The 12,778-nt window shown below is 46.2% G+C and overlaps 1 protein-coding gene across 13 annotated transcripts in view; it reads left to right on the forward strand.

Moving 5' to 3' along the window:
• Positions 1-352: 352 nt before the first annotated feature.
• The window catches only part of FASTKD5 (FAST kinase domains 5), a 54,276-nt gene continuing 41,850 nt past the window's right edge, over positions 353-12,778 (forward strand). For 12 of the 13 annotated variants that reach the window (XR_013398528.1, XR_013398530.1, XR_013398529.1 and 9 more), the window contains exon 1: positions 353-459. The gene's annotated coding sequence lies outside the window, so the exon portion shown is untranslated. Of the gene's footprint in view, positions 460-12,034; positions 12,153-12,778 lie in introns of all 13 variants that reach the window. The other variant, XM_077948015.1, reaches the window with a different exon arrangement.

A 12,778-nucleotide genomic window follows, 5' to 3' on the forward strand; every position in this document is an offset into this window, starting at 1 on the left:
CAGGCTTGAGCCACCGCACCCGGCCTGTATTTTTAATAGAGACGGAGTTTCACCACCTTGGCCAGGCTGGTCTCAAACTCCTGACCTCAAGTGATCCGTCCGCCTTGGCCTTTCAAAGTATTGGGATTACAGGCGTGAGCCACAGCGCCGGGACTAAGCTGCTTAATGACTTCCAGAGCGATCCATTCAGGAAGGTGTTTTCCCTCTGCAGGTCCTAGACTCCCCCTGTCCCCTCAACAACGTCCTCCAGTGGAAAATGTCCTTGGGAAACGCTGACAAAGTCTTTTGAGCCTCGGCCGCACCCGTTACTCGCGCAGCAGGCGGAAGTAGCGGGCAGTTGGCCGGAAGTGGGGTTGTGAGGCCCGGAGTCGCTAGAGGAGAGTGTCTGTGTCGCCGCCGCTGCCACCGCCCGCTGCGTTCCCGGTTTGGTGTTGCGGCGCCCACCTTCAGGAGGATCAGGTAGGTGGCGGCGGCCGCTTCCCGCGTTCACGACCGTCCTGGATCTTGGCCTGTGCCTCCTGGCCGGCCCAAGGCTGACACGCACCGAGGCCTTATTCAGCTCTTGGCCGGGGTTGCGATTGCCTCTCGCAGGCCTGACTGGTGAGAACTTCAGTGACTCTCGCCGCTCCTGAGTTTGTGATCTTTGGCAAGGGGCTTATCTGACCCTTGTTTTTTTTCCTCTGTGAAATGGAGATCGTAACAGTACTTGTCTCACGGTGCTGTTATGAGAATGTAGTTAGATATTCTGCCGCGCCTCTCATCCCACTTTGATGTGCCTGCGAATCGCTTAGAGATTCTGATTCTGTAGGTCTGGGGTGGGGCCTGAGATACTGTGTTCCTAACTAGCTTCCGGACGAGGCTGAAGCCTCTGGGGCGCAGACCACACACTGAGTAGCAAGGCCCTACAGTATGTTGCTTAGCATTCGTAATGCGGAGTCTTCAGTAAACATCAGTATGATAGAATGTATACTTTCGCCCCATTTTTAGCAGTTTTTGGTTGCACAAGCCTAAGGGTAGTATTGATGGCCTTCTCCCTTTTTCTTTCCATGGGTAAGAATAGTTGCTCTTTCTCTTTCTGTGCAAACCGTGACACAGCTCTTCTGTCTTGGCTCAGGGAACTTTGGGTCCCCTCATATCAACTATGTTCATCAGTCTCGGGTGATGCTTCACTGATTAGACCCTTGGACAGTGCTTCATCCTGTGGAGCTGATAGCCAGCTGCGTTAGCACCAGCTGTGGCTGGCGTTTTGTGCTGCAGTCATTTGTTGCTGCTGGAATCTGAATTCACGTTTTCTACACTGTGAATAGTAAGAATGGCCGCCTTTCCAGAACTAGATTCTGCAGCTCACTGACCTGAATGGTCTTGGGCAAGTCCTCGGATAATTTGCTACCACCTGGTAGACTAAAATGAAATCTGGGCCGGGCGAGGTGGCTCACGCCTGTAATCCCAGCACTTTGGGAGGCCGAGGCAGGCAGATCATGAGGTCAGGAGATCGAGACCATCCTGGCTAATAACGATGAAACCTCGTCTGTACTAAAAATACAAAAAAATTAGCCGGGCGTGGTGGCGGGCGCCTGTAGTCCCAGCTACTCGGGAGGCTGAGGCAGGAGAATGGCGTGAACCCGGGAGGCAGAGCGTGTAGTGAGCCGAGATGACGCCACTGCACCCCGGGCGACAGAGCGAGACTCCGTCTCAAATAAATAAATAAATAAATAAATAAATAAAATCTGAAGACTCTGTGCAGCATAACGTAACTTAAAAAGTGAGGCCTTTCGCAGTTATGCAGGTCTAATGTTTATTAGTCAGTATGCTTTTCTTCCCCATCCATTGGTTTTTTTTTTTTAGTTCCTAATAAGGCCTTGTCACTCATCATGTGAATAAGTCAGCTTTGATGTAAAACAATTCTAAGGTCAGGTGCAGTGGCTCTTGCCTGTAATCCCAGCACTTTGGGAGGCCGAAGTGGAAGGATTACTTGAGCCCAGGAGTTCGAGACCAACCTGGGGGCAACATAGGGAAAACCCGTCTCTACAAAAAAAAACAAAAAAAAACTACAAAAACAAAAAACCAAAATGTAGTCAGGCGTGGTGGCGCACTTGTAGTCCAAGCTACTTAGGAGGCTGAGGTGAGAGGATTGCTTGAGATCCTTGAGCGATCCTCGCCCGGCGGGGTGGGTGGGTGAGAGGTAGGGGGCGGTGGTGGAGGATGCAGTGAGCCAAGATTGCACCACTGCCCTCCAGACTGAACAACAGAGTGAGACCCTGTCTGAAAAAACAAAAGAATTCTGAAACTCCTGAAATACTGTACTATACAGCTTTGCAAATTGTAAAAGCAGATAAAACCAAGTGTTTATTGAGCTGTACTTGGGCCATTTATTTGGGAATTTTCTCTTATGACGACTGTGTGCATGCAGCTACTTCTCTTTACCTGCCTGGATTTTGTAATTCCTCTAGAAGTCCCATTTAGATGGGCTGAGAGGACATGAGTGCCTACTCCCTGTTGTTATGTGGAGAGGTTTTCTAAAGACAGGGTTTTATGAAACCCTTTAAAAGCAGTAGCTCTAACAGAATCATCTATAGGGATTAGTCATACTATATCTACCCACATGCTTCTTGCCATTCTGATAGAGGAATAGCAGAGTCTTAGAAGAGAAGGGGGAGGGCTGTGTAGCTGGAAAAGTTTCACAAATGATTGCGATGTGCTGTTTTTTCTCCCATCAGCATGGAGTCTAGAACAAAGAGGAAGGGATGGATTGCTAGACTAAATAATTTTAGTTTGGTTTAGACCTGCGAGTGACACTGAACTTGACCTAAACACCTTTGCACTAGTGCCTCACCTTCACAGTACTGGTAGACTACTCTCTCAGAAGTCCTGCTGCTGTGTGGAAACAGAAACACAGAAGAGTCTAGCCCAGTTAACATCTACATTAACAGCTAAGGTCCTTACTGCCAGTCTCTAAGCCCTCACTAGGGGCTTTGAAGTTTTGTAGAATCTCAGCAGGAGACCCTCAGCACCTAGAGAAAGTTCGGTTTTTTGCCTTTTTTTTTTTTTTTTTGGTAGAGACAGGGTCTTGCCATGTTGCCCAGACTGGTCTTGAACTCCTGGCCTCATGTGATCTGCCCGCCTTGGCCTCCAAAGTGCTGGGATTATGGTCATGAGCTACCTGCTTAGCCAGTTTTTTTGCCTTTTCAATTCTCAAGGTTGCTCAACAAATTATTTGCTGAGACAAGAATGGGGTTGGAGTGTTCATTTATTTGTGACAATTTTATTGGAACCTAGGAAGGAAAAGTGTTAGAATTGAGGGATCAGATCTGGTAACTGGTAAATTGTATGTGTTTAAGGTGTCATATACTCAGTCTACAGTTAACATGATTCCTTCCTCTGCCTGGTCCCCATCCTCTAACTTCTAGACTCTAGTTTAAAATGAAGCTATTCGGCCTTGCTCAGACCTGTATGTGGAAGGGAGAAAAGTAAGATTCCTCAGTCCCGTGAAATCACATCATTCAGTGAGGTTTGGGTGTTGCTTTTTGGAACTGACAGGGTCCAGGGGTCTCTGAGGCTCTACTCTGTTTCGTTAGGCCCCCTAAAGGGGAGAAAAGTTTACTTGGGGCACTTAAACTAGGAAAGGAGTTTTGTGAAATCCTATCAGGTATCTGACCTTTATTGAAAGAGTCAGGCTGGGCGTGGTGACTTCCGCCTGTACTCTCAGTACTTTGGGATGCCGAGGCAGGCAGATCACTTGAGGCCAGGAGTTCGAGACCAGCCTGGCCAACATGGCAAAACGCTGTCTCTACCAAAAAATACAAAAAAAAAAAAAAAATTAGCCAGGCATGTTGGCGTGACCCTATAGTCTCAGCTACTTGGGAGGCTGAGGCAGGAGAATTACTTAACCTGTGAGGCAGAGGTTGCAGTGAGCTGAGATCACACCACTGCACTCCAGCCTGGGCAACAGAGCAAGACTGTGTCAAAAAAAAAAAAAAGAGTCAGGAGTTAATTGACTGAGCATATCATAGTGTTCCCTTTCTAGCTTTTTTTTTTTTTTTTTTTTTTTTTGAGACGGAGTCTCGCTCTGTCGCCCAGGCTGGAGTGCAGTGGCCAGATCTCAGCTCACTGCAAGCTCCGCCTCCCGGGTTCACGCCATTCTCCTGCCTCAGCCTCCGGAGTAGCTGGGACTACAGGCGCCCGCCACCGCGCCCGGCTAGTTTTCTGTATCTTTTAGTAGAGACGGGGTTTCACCGTGTTAGCCAGGATGGTCTCGATCTCCTGACCTCGTGATCCGCCCATCTCGGCCTCCCAAAGTGCTGGGATTACAGGCTTGAGCCACCGCGCCCGGCCCCTTTCTAGCTTTCTTATGGATTTTCTGAGAGTCCTTGAGTAAGGAGGAACTAATCTTCTCAGGTATGTTTTCCCTATCTGGTCATCCTGACGGCTTCTTCTTTGCAGTGTCTTTTCTCCCTACTGTTCTTCTCTGCTGCTTCCGTATCTTCCTTGTTTTTCTTTCCTTCTGGACAGTACTCAAGACCAACTTCTGAAGCAGCTCTATTTCAGACCTGTATATATAGATATGGTTTCTATAGAGTTACTGTAAATGTTGCATGGTGAAAAGAATAAGTAGCCACTATTTACCATTTGCAGGTTGGCCCTTCATGCCTCTAAGATTCCTTATTTTGTTATCATTTCTGTTATTGAACATCTTTAAAGAAGTTCTTAGATAGTAGAAAGTGCTTGCACTAAAAATAACTTTTCAATATTTTCCTTATCCATTAAGTTACTTTCTCCATTCATTATCTTGAACAATACCATAATATCTTGATAATACCTGCATTTTGTAAATTTAATTTTTGTCAAAATTGTACATGTACATAGTTTAAACAGTCAAATAGTTCAATAGAGCTTGTAGCACTAAATAATAGTTTCCTCCCCCCAACACTTTTTTTTTTTGAGATGGAGTCTCGCTCTGTTGCCCAGACTGGAGTGCAGTGGTGTGACCTTGGCTCACCACAACCTCTGCCTCGCAGGTTCAAGTGATTCCCCTGCCTCAGTCTTCTGAGTAGCTGGGATTACAGGTGCCTGCCACCACACCTGGCTAATTTTTTGTATTTTTAGTAGAGATGGGGTTTCGTCATGTTGGACAGGCTGGTCTCGAACTCCTGACCTCAAGTGATCCTCCTGCCTCAGCCTCCCAAACTGCTGGGATTACAGACTTGAGCCGCTGTGCCCAGCCTAATTTTTGTATTTTTAGTAGAGACAGGGTTTCACCATGTTGCCCAGGCTAGTCTAGAACTCCTGGACTCAAGCAGTCCGCCCACCTCAGCTACCCAAAGTGCTGGGATTACAGGTGTGAGCCACTGCTCCTGGCCATCACTATATTTCTTTTTTCTTTTTCTTTTTCTTTTTTTTGAGACAGTGTTTTGCTCCGTCACCCAGGCTGGAGTGCAGTGGCACCACCTCGGTTCACTGCAACCTCTGCCTCCCAGGTTCAAGCGATTCTCCTGCCTCAGCCTCCTGAGTAGCTGGGATTACAGGTGTGCGCCAGCACGTCTGGCTAATTTTTATATTTTTAGTTGAGACAGGGTTTTACCATGTTGGTCAGGCTGGTCTCGAACTCCTGACCTCGTGATCTGCCCACCTCAGCCTCCCAAAGTGCTGGGATTACAGGCGTGAGCGACTACGCCCAGCCGGCCACCACTGTATTTCTAAGTAACACATTTGTGTTGCTATTTCTTGATTTCTTTCTTTCTTCTTTTTTTTTTTGGAGGCAGAGTCTTGCTGTGTTGCCCAGGCTGGAGTGCAGTGGCATGATCATAGCTCACTGCAACCTTGAATTCCTGGGCTCAAGCTGTCCTCCAACGTCAGCCTCTTGAGTAGCTGGGACTATAGGTGCATCCTACTATGCTTGACTGTTTTCTTTACTTTTCGTAGAGACAGGGTCTTACTGTGTTCCCCAGGCTGCTTTCAAGCTCCTAGCCTCAAGTGATCCTCCTGCCTCAGCCTTCCAAAATATTGGGATTACAGTTGTGAGCCACCACACCTGGCCGATTGTACCTTTTTATTATGGACTTTGAGGCGCTAGGTCTCTTGTATCATCAACCTCCCCCTACTCCTCCTCTTCTCACTTTATCCTCCCAGTACAGTTTGCTCATAATTTTTGGTTAGGCTAATATCAAGATTTATGTTAATAAAACTATGTTAGTATTATTCTCAACTGAATAGGGAGTATGATATACTAATATTTTCTTTATTCTTTTTATTTATTTATTTATTTATTTATTTTTTTATTTTTTTATTTTTTTTTTGAGACGGAGTCTCGCTCTGTCACCCAGGCTGGAGTGCAGTGGCGGGATCTCAGCTCACTGCAAGCTCCGCCTCCCGGGTTCACGCCATTCTCCAGCCTCAGCCTCCCGAGTAGCTGGGACTACAGGCGCCCACCGCCTCGCCCGGCTAGTTTTTTTTTTTTTTTTTGTATTTCTTAATAGAGACGGGGTTTCACCGTGTTAGCCAGGATGGTCTCGATCTCCTGATCTCGTGATCCGCCCGTCTCGGCCTCCCAAAGTGCTGAGATTACAGGCTTGAGCCACCGCGCCCGGCCTATTTATTTATTTTTTGAGACAGGGTCTCTCTGTGTCACCCTGCCATAGCAGGATCACAGCTCACTGCAGCCTTTATTTTTTGGGCTCAAGCGATTTTCCCACTTCTACCGCCTGAGTAGCTAGGACTACAGGTGTGTGCCACCAGGCTTGGCTAATTTCTAAATATTTTGTAGAGGTGGGGGTCTCACTACATTGCCCAGGCTGGTCTCAAACTCCTGGCCTCAAGTGATCTTCTCACTTTGGCCTCCCAGAATACTATGATTACAGGAATGGGCCATTGCATCCTGCCTGTGGTAACATATTCTATCTTGTATAACTTTTTTGTCTTCCCTGGCATTAATAATTTTTGTTACTGTTTTTATTAGCATGGCTTTTTGTCTCCTTATCTCTTGTTCGTGCCCAGATGATCCGGTAGAAGTATGATTCTCCTCCCCTGGGTACTGTCTGTGTCGTCCAGCATGAGCTGGTTGCTCTTTATGTGTGTTCACAGCTCTTGTCCTGGGATCTTCCTTCACCTGTTTCCTGGGGTTTCCCTTTGCTTCTCTGTACTGAACCCTAGTTTCTGGATCTCATATCTCTACTGCCAACTTTCAGGTCTTCAATTGTGGTAGCTCTCTTTACTTTGATCCTGGAGCATCCCGCAAACTCTTTCCTTCATGTGGATTTCAGCCTTTGAGGTCTTCTCTTTGTTCTTTTTTAAAGTACAGGTTGAGCATTCCAAACCTGAAACTCCAAAATCCAAAATGCTCCAAAATCTGAAACTTTCTGAGCACCAACGTGATACTCAAAGGAAAAAAAAATCATTGGACTTTTTCAGATTTTGGATTTTTGAATTTGGAATGCTCACTGGTAAATATAAAGCACATAGTCCAAAAACTGAAAAAATTTAAAATCTGAAACACTTCTGGTCTCGAGCATTTTGGACAAGGGATATTCAACCTGCAGTATAAACCATAGTGATAGAATCCTAGACTGTTAGAGGTGGAAGGGACTTTCAGGCTTACCTAGTTTTAACCCTCTAGCTCCCTGGCACCTGGAAATCCTAGAAGACCATTGATTGTTCAGCCATCCCACCCCATACTGCCCCCCGAACCTGTGTTTCCTGACACCCATTCTTGTCTCTCTAGTCCACCAGTAATGTGGGCTTGGGAGTCAGACAGTCTTTAATATTAGGCTCCACTCAATCCCTTGGCTGTATAACTTTTGGCAGGTTTCTTAATCTTGTGGTCTCTTTCTCATCAATAATATGGGGATTAAAAGAGTCACATGAATTCAGAACACTGGAGCTGCACCAAACATTGATGTTCTAGGAGATGGTTCTTTTATTTCCAGACCACGTATAGTAATTTCATTGAGTACTCTTAGATAGAATTAATTGAAGTAATTTTAATTAATTAATTATTTATTTTATTTTTTTTTTTTGAGACGGAGTCTCGCTCTGTCGCCCAGGCTGGAGTGCAGTGGCCGGATCTCAGCTCACTGCAAGCTCCGCCTCCCGGGTTCACGCCATTCTCCTGCCTCAGCCTCCCGAGTAGCTGGGACTACAGGCGCCCGCCACCTTGCCCGGCTAGTTTTTTGTATTTTTTTTAGTAGAGACGGGGTTTCACCGTGTTAGCCAGGATGGTCTCGATCTCCTGACCTCTTGATCCGCCCGTCTCGGCCTCCCAAAGTGCTGGGATTACAGGCTTGAGCCACCATGCCCGGCCAATTTTAATTATTTAATGTTTTAAAATTAACATCATTTATAGAGATATTTGTTAATTCTTGTTTATGTGCTATTTGTTCCACTGAATATTAGTGTGTACATTTTCATGTGTTGATGTCTGCCACACATTTATCTTGTAAACCAGCCTCCTAGACAGACATTTTCTGTTTTTTGCTTTACTATAGCACAGCTATTTTTTTTTAAAATGGGGCCTTTAAAGCTATTTTTTTTGGATCTACTTCTTTTTTTTTTTTTTTTTTTTTAAAGACAGTCTCTCTGTTTCACCCAGGCTGCAATGCAGTGGTGTGATCTCAGCTCACTGCAACCTCGTCCTCCCAGATTCAAGTGATTCTCCTGCCTCAGCCTCTCAAGTAGCTGGGATTACAGGCGCACTACCATGCCCAGCTAATTTTTGTATTTTTAGTAGAGATGGGGTTTCGCCATATTGGCTAGGCTGGTCTCGAACTCCTGTCCTCAAGTGGTCCGCCCACCTTGGCCTTCCAAAGTGCTGGGATTATAGGCGTGAGCCATCGTGCCTGGCCAGGATCTACTTCCTAAAATGAGATGAAGACTACAGATTTGAACAGTGTATGGCTTTAGTTTCACATTGTGGTGGATTAAATTAAATTACAAATTTGAAAGTAGGTCTTCTTTTTTTGAGACGGAGTCTCGCACTGTCGCCCGGGCTGCAGTGCAGTGGCGCAGTCTCGGCTCTCTGCAACCTCTGCCTCCCAGGTTCAAGTGATTCTCCTGCCTCAGCCTCCCGAGTAGCGGGGATTGCAGGCACCCGCCACCACGCCCGGCTAGTTTTTTGTATTTTTAGTAGAGACAGAATTTCACTATGTTGGCCTGGCTGGTCTTGAACGCCTGACCTCGTAGATCCACCCGCCTCGGCCTCCCAAAGTGCTGGGATTACAGATGTGAGCCACCGTGCCCAGCCAAAAGTAGGTCTTCTTAAAAGCCCTATTCTGTCAACTGGAGAGTTCTGTTACCTGCTTTCTCTGTCTTTTTGGTTCTTTGTTTTTTTGAGACAGAATCTCTGTCACCTAGGCTGGAGTGCAGTGGCACCATCTTGGCTCACTGCAACCTCCATTTCCCGGGTTCAAGCGACTCTTGTTCCCCAGCCCCCCGAGTGGCTGGGATTACACGCTCGCGCCATCTTACCTGGCTAATTTTTGTATTTGTAGTAGAGATGGGGTTTCACCATGATGGCCAAGCTGGTCTCGAACTCCTGACCTCAAGTGATCTGCCTGCCTTGGCCTCTCAAAGTGCTGGAATTACAGACATGAGCCACCACGCCTGACCATCCTGCTGTCTCTTTCTTTTTTTTTTTTTTTTTTTTTTTTTTGAGACGGAGTCTCACGCTGTTGCCCAGGCTGGAGTGCAGTGGCGCGATCTCGGCTCACTGCAAGCTCCGCCTCCTGGGTTCACGCCATTCTCCTGCCTCAGCCTCCTGAGTAGCTGGGACTACAGGCGCCCGCCACCGCGCCCGGCTAATTTTTTGTATTTTTAGTAGAGACGGGGTTTCACTGTGGTCTCGATCTCCTGACCTTGTGATCCGCCCGCCTCGGCCTCCCAAAGTGCTGGGATTACAGGCTTGAGCCACCGCGCCCGGCCCCTGCTGTCTCTTTCGTTCCCACCTTTCCTGTGCTGTAGTATTAATTGAGTTTCCTAATGACTATTTTGAGATTTTGAGGACTATAATCTTCAATTATCATCTAAATATTAAAGAAAAACATTATTTTAGTACTATTTTTCTGTATTTTTTCTAATTTTAATTACATTTATTTATTTATTTATTTATTTTTAATTTTTTTTGTAGACAGCCTTGCTGTGTTGTTCAGGCTGGTCTCAAACTACTGGCCTCAAGCAATCCTTCTGCCTCAGCTTCCCAAAGTGTTGGGATTATAGGCGTGGCCAAGTTTTTCTAATTTTTTAAAAGCTGGCCATCTGCATTTATAGAAATAGTAGCGTATAGTAGAGATCAGCAAACTTTTTATGTAATGGACCAGACATGAAATATGCTTTGCAGGCTATACAATCTGCCACAGTTACACAGTTCTGCTCTTGTAGCAGGAAAGCAGACATAGACAATGTATAATGAATGGCCTAGCTATGTTCTGAAAAAATCTTGTTTACAAAAGCATGTGAAGAGCTAGATTTGGTTCTCAGGACATAGTCTGCTGACCCTTGATCTGAACCATACATTGAAATTTGGTGGGCAGAATGGTCCACAGGTGGTCAGGCATAGTGGCTGACACCTGTAATGCTAGCACTTCAGGAGGCCAAGGTAGGAGGATCACTTGAGCCCAGGAGTTTGAAACCAGCCTTGGCATTATTGTGAGACTCCATCTCCACACGCATACACACACACACACACACACACACACACACACACACAAACTGGGTTTGGTAGTGTGCATCTGTGGTTTTTGCTACTCAGGAGGCTGAGGCTGAAGTGGGAGGATTGCTTGAGTCTGGGAGGTCAAAGCTGCAGTTATGCCACTATACTCCAACCTGGGTGACAGAGTGAGATTGTCTCAAAAAAGAAAAAAAGAATGGTCCACAAGCCACGGTAAAGAACCAAGTGTATAAAAATTTAGCGTGAGAGAATTCTACTGTGATTCACACAGAAATTCGTACATATGTTCCTGCCATCTAGAGAAACCTGTGTAGCTGGGCTACTGGAACAGAGCCACTGGCCTGCCCTGCTGTTCTTTGATGATGAACCAAATGATGATGTGCTGTGGGCTCTGGAAGAAAGTGGCTGACAGCAGAGTTGGGCAGGCATTTCAGAAAATCGTTCTGGCACCCTTGGAACTTTTATGGAGTTTTCTGCAGCAACAGCTCTGTCTGGTACATCAGTTGACAACTCAGGTCTCCTTGGGTCTTGCTTGTCAGGCTTTGGCATTTAAGTGGAAAGAAAAAGAATAAGCATTAAGGAAAGCGAGAGCACAGCAGAATCAATTTCATAGTCTCTCATAGTTTCTGCCATGGGAGAAAAATGGGCATTATACTGCTCACAGGCAGAATAAAGACTCACTGGAAGCATTGCTAAGCTGCCTCCTCCAGAAGATGTCAGCGGGGCAGTTGTGTCAGTTGGTATTCCCTGAACCCTGAGCCCAGCTTTGGGGTACTCTTTGCTTCCCACCCATGAAGTGAAAGTGAGCAGACTCTCAACCTGCTTTCTTCCTCCAAAATGAGTGAGTTTTTGAGTATTCTTTCTAATAACAGAATTACTCTGTAACTATGTAATAGTGACTCAAATTCTGTTATAAGCTTCCTGGAGAGGAGAATAGGCATCTTCTAAAAAGTACAAGAACAGGCCGGGCGCGGTGGCTCAAGCCTGTAATCCCAGCACTTTGGGAGGCCGAGACGGGCGGATCACGAGGTCAGGAGATTGAGACCATCCTGGCTAACACGGTGAAACCCCGTCTCTACTAAAAATTACAAAAAAAAACTAGCCGGGTGAGGTGGCGGGTGCCTGTAGTCCCAGCTACTCGGGACGCTGAGGCAGGAGAATGGCGTGAACCCGGGAGGCGGAGCTTGCAGTGAGCCGAGATCTGCCACTGCACTCCAGCCTGGGTGACAGAGCAAGACTCCGTCTCAAAAAAAAAAAAAAAAAAAAGTACAAGAACAGCATTAGAATGACAGAATTTTGGAATTAACAGTTTTGTACTATAAGAACAGGGAGGATGATCGTGGGTATAACTAATTAAACCTTTTTTTTTTTTTTTTTGAGATGGAGTCTCACTTTTTCGCCTAGGCTGGAGTGCAGTGGCACGGTCTTGACTCAATGCAACCTCTGCCTCCCGGGTTCAAGCGTCCTGCCTCAGCCTCCTGAGTAACTGGGATTACAGGTGTGTGCCACCACACCTGGGTAATTTTTTGTATCTTTAGTAGAGATGGAATTTCACCTTGTTGGCCAGGCTGGTCTTGAACTCCTGACTTCAAGTGATCTGCCTGTCTTGGCCTCCCAACTTGCTGGCATTACAGGCGTGAGCCACCGCACCCGGCCAACTAATTATCTCTTATACCAGATCCCACTTTTTACTTAGTGCTGTTAGCATAGCAGTTTTTATAAACATTCTTCAGGTAGGACCTATATGCCTTGATATCAAAGAGATAGAATGAATTGCTCATTTTTGTTCCCAGCCTTCTTTCTAGAAATCTGCCTTCCTTCTTCCTGTCAAATGTTAGCAGAGCACCATCTCTTCTTTAGCTGTCACTGCTTGCCTTGTACAGTGAAGGAAGTCTGGTGAGCAGCAGTCCAGGAACTGCCCAGGGGTACCCTGGTTTGGGGGTTTTCCTAGGCCCTTACACAGAGCACACAATTTATCCTTGATATATGCTGTCATGTGGTTTGGGCATTTACTGGCATTGAACTTCCTTGAGTGGACAGTAGTGTAGTTTCAACCTGTTTTTTATAATGTGTAAATTTGGATGCTTTTATAGGTAGAAGCCACTCATTCTTCATCTACCCTTT

This window comes from Macaca mulatta, chromosome 10 (genome assembly GCF_049350105.2).
Source record: "Macaca mulatta isolate MMU2019108-1 chromosome 10, T2T-MMU8v2.0, whole genome shotgun sequence".
In the NCBI taxonomy this organism is placed as follows: domain Eukaryota; kingdom Metazoa; phylum Chordata; class Mammalia; order Primates; family Cercopithecidae; genus Macaca; species Macaca mulatta.